The following is a 4,195-nucleotide window of genomic DNA, read 5'->3' on the forward strand; positions in this document are numbered from 1 at the left end:
AGGGCGCATCTGCCACAAGTGAGCACATCCGATGGCAACCCCGTGACACCTTTGACCCCCTGAGGCGGCGCCACACAAACCCGCTAGAGACGCTCAGCTCAGCTCACGCTGAGACTTTCCCTTTGGCCCCAGGGATGCGTTCTGGCACCGCTGGTGTGAGACAGCCTCCAACCAGAGTTCACGCAGCAGGGGGAGCGGTTGGGGCCTCGCTGTCACCCGCAGGCACGCCCTCCTGCACACTGCAGGGACCACCGGCGCCCCGCTCGGGTCCCCCTTCTGCATTGGGCCAGCTGCTTCTCGGTGGCTCCATGCAGGGTGTTCCAGGACTGTCCCCCTGAGGCCTGCACATCTGGCCCCCTGAGGCCTGCACTTGTGGCCCCTGAGGTCTGCATATCTGTCCCCTGAGATCTGCACATCTGTCCCCCGAGGCCTACATATCTGGTTCCCTGAGGCTGAACTTTTGATCCCTGAGGCTGGTATTTCTGACCCTAGAAGCCTGCGCATCTGGCCACCCCGAAGGCTTGCACATCTGTCCCCCTGAGGTCTGAACTTCTGACCCATGAGGCCTGCACATCTGTCCTCTGAGCCTGAACTTCTGACCCCTGAGGCCTGCACATCTGACCCCTGAAGCCTACAAATCTGGCCCCCTGAGGCCTACACAACTGTCTCTCTGAGGCTTGCACCTCTGTCCCCCTGAGGCCTGCATATCTGGCCCCATGAGGCCTCCACATCTGTCCCCCTGAGGCCTGCACTCCTGACCCCTGAGACCTGCACTTCTAACCCTTGAGGCCTGCACATCTGGCCCCTGAGGTAGCACATCTGTCCCCATGAGGCCTCCACATCTGACCCCCTGAGGTCTGCATGTCTGTTCCCTGAGGCCTACATATCTGTTTCCCTGAGGCTGAACTTCTGACCCCTGAGGCCGGCACTTCTGACCCTAGAAGCCTGCACATCTGTCCCCCTGAGGCTACACATCTGTCAACACAGGATGTTGATCTAAGGCCTCCGCTGGCCAGAACACCTCATAGATGACAGCATAACAGGCAGCCTCACTCAGGAGAGACCCCACCAGCCACCACATACAACTATAATGACAGTACAATGGGTAGTGAGAGACAATTAAATTAGAAAGTGAGGGATGGGGGGCCTCGGTGTCTCAATGAGGTAAGCATCCGACCCTTGGCCTCAGTCATGTCTCAATCTCAGGGTTGTGAGTTCAAGCCCCAGGTTGGGGTTCCACTTGGTGTGGAGCCTATGCAGTAGTAACAAGAAAGAACGTCCAGTGTTAGCAGCCCTGCTGAGAGTGGAGTCCAGGGTTTACTAGGTCCACAGGGATGGTGCTGACAGCAGAGTTGTGTCAGCAGCGAAACAAACTTCAATCCCCTTAAAGCACTTGTTCTGGGCACAAAGCGTTGCCCATCTCCCAATGGAGGAGCCTGCCCTGGGGTTTGGGCCTCCTGTGGGGGCTCATCGTTCTTCCTAGGAGTCCAGAACAGCACTGGAGAGCAGTCCGCCTGGTCAGAGGAGGGTGCCTGTCCCTCCTCCTGAACACTGTGCAGAATGTAACCAAGTGGACTTGTACCACCTGTCCAGGTGAACCGCACCAGGTCCCATCCCACTCTGCAGGCCCTGGCCACTGCTGGGGTTGCCCACTCTGAAGACTCTGAGTGCAGGCAAGGCCCCCAACCTCCAAGACCTCTCCAGTACAGTCCATGCTAGTGGAGACACGGTTGGCCTGGGGCTGGTTTCACATCGGGGTCACCCAGGAGGGCACAGGGCAGCGGAGGGATGAGGTGGGTGCTCCTTCCTGTCAGCAGGGCTTCTGTTGCCCTTACTGAGCAAATCATTTGGGAAGATGTCTGACTTCACATGTTATTATCCACCTTAGAGTAACACAAGGGGCTTGTGTAAAACATCCTGCCTTCGGCTTTGAGCCTGAGATACCACCTTGATAAGCAGCAACTGTCTTTCTCAACATCTTCTAATGCACATAAGATTCCAACACAGGCAGACAGACACCTTGTACATTCAAAGTGTTTTTGCTATGGTTAGCTTCATTTTCTTTTTAGGTGATTTTTTGGTCTTTTTTTTTTTTTTGTTAGCTTTTATTCATTCTTCTGAAAATGTAGGGATAAAGTTGACCAAATTGTTTAAAAATATACCTGGGGGGGGGGGCACCTGGGAGGCCCAGTGGGTGAAGCATCTGCTGTCAGATCAGGTCATGATCTCAGGGTCCTGGGGGCGAGCCCCACATCGGGCTCCCTGCTCAGTGGGGAGTCTGCTGCTCACTCTGCTTGTGGCTATCCCTGCTTACGGAGAGTCTCTCTCCGTCTCTCTCAAATAAATAAAATCTTTTTTAAAAATTAAGTAAAAAAATAAAATAAACCTGGGATTTGCTCTAAGCAGGTATGGTGGGACACACGGGCACAGAAATGAGTGTCATAAAAGAAGAGACTTATAGTGGCAGATTTCTTGACCCAGAGGAAGGCAGGCCCCACGGGCCCCATGGGGCCTCACAGAAACACCAGGGTGGGGGTGGGGGCAGAAGTCATGAGGGGAAAGTGGAGGGGGGAAGTTGTGACTGTGGTTTTCAGGGGGAAGAATGAGCAGTCAAGTGGAACAGGCCTGGCTCACAAGGGACTGGCGAGTGTGAGTAAAGTGTAGGGACTTCCCTAGTTGCCTGAGGCCTGGCCCTGGAGCAGCTAGCCTGGGGGGTAGAGACCCGCAGCTGAGAGCTTCCTAGCTGCCTGAGGCCTGGCCCTGGAGCAGCTAACCTGGGGGTAGAGACCCACAGCTGAGAGCTCCCTAGCTGCCTGAAGCCTGGCCCTGGAGCAGCTAACCTGGGGGGGTAGAGACCTGCAGCTGAGAGCCACGCAGGTGGGTGTGTTGTTGTTTTTTTTTTTTTCTTTTTATGTCCTGAAGCTTGGAAGCATTCACAAATAGAAAAATCTAGAGTCTGCTGAATTTGGAAGATTTGGAAGACAGGAAGCTGGTTAGAGACCTCTCCCTTCCCCTGGCAATGGCAGGCTAAGGAGAGGATGGAGTGGGAATGGTGTGCACTTCCACCATTTGGCTCACTGTCAGGGGGATGATGCACTTATGTCCTGCTGCTGGTACCCACACCCAAGCATCTAGAATGAACCCACTGGAGAAAACTGCCTGCTGGGAGTGGGGGACTTCATTAATAAGAGGCTAGGAGACTACACAGGAGCAGGACCTGAGGCTGGGGAGGTAGGGAGAGCTTGTTGCAAGAGGTTAACCAGAAATTACATGCTTTTGTCAAAGAACTCAAAATGCACCTCCATAAGAAATATCTCCAGCCAGTGTTAGCTGAAAGAGGCATGACAATGCCTCCTCAGGAGGGGCAGTCCTGCTGTCAGGCCCCCACCTACCCACACATCCTGAAACATAGAAAGTAAGACACGGGCTTGAGGCACGAACATAATGGACAAAATGATTCAACGAAGATTAATCTTGTCGCTTGAGAACACATTCTACTTCAGAGCCATATCTCTGTCCCTCTTGGAATGTGTCAAGGTTAACAGAAACGTGTTCACTTATTCATTTTAATTAATATTATTTGAGCACATACTCGAGTAAATAATGTTTAGGAAACACACTTTATGAACACAAGCCGTGCATGCTCGGCAGCACTGTTCCCGACGGTATGGCAACCAGCTGAAGATTAATCTCTCTGGTCTTGGTATTTGTAATCACAAGCACAGGCCACTCTATTTTCTTTACATACATCGCGTACTAATGAGAATTTCATTAGTGAACTGACTTTCATGGTTAAGATTTATGGGTAGAAATGGGCAAAAAGTCTTCTTGCCGGAGCGCCCACATAAAGCAAGCCCTTTGCACTTGCTTGCATTCAAGAGGCGTGGTGGCCTCCGCCTACAGACCAGCGTGGCCCTGGCGTGTTGCACCCGGGAAGACGGGTCACTCGAGTCTGAACTCACCCGGGCTGTGTGACCGGCGCTGTCTGCAGGAACTGGTTTGCTGCCGCCAGGGCCAGGCGTCAGCCCAAGGCCACCTCACCAGCCTCCCGTGGGGCGACGATGGGCATCCCGAGCCAATGGGAGTGCCACCCTCTTTGTGTTCAGTGACTCAGTCCTGCTCCCATGCCTGCCAGGTCATGATGACAGTCGGAGGAGGCAGTGCCCAGGTCCAGGGGGATGTCATGTGGTTCCTG

This window comes from Vulpes lagopus, chromosome 22 (assembly GCF_018345385.1).
Source record: "Vulpes lagopus strain Blue_001 chromosome 22, ASM1834538v1, whole genome shotgun sequence".
In the NCBI taxonomy this organism is placed as follows: Eukaryota; Metazoa; Chordata; class Mammalia; order Carnivora; family Canidae; genus Vulpes; species Vulpes lagopus.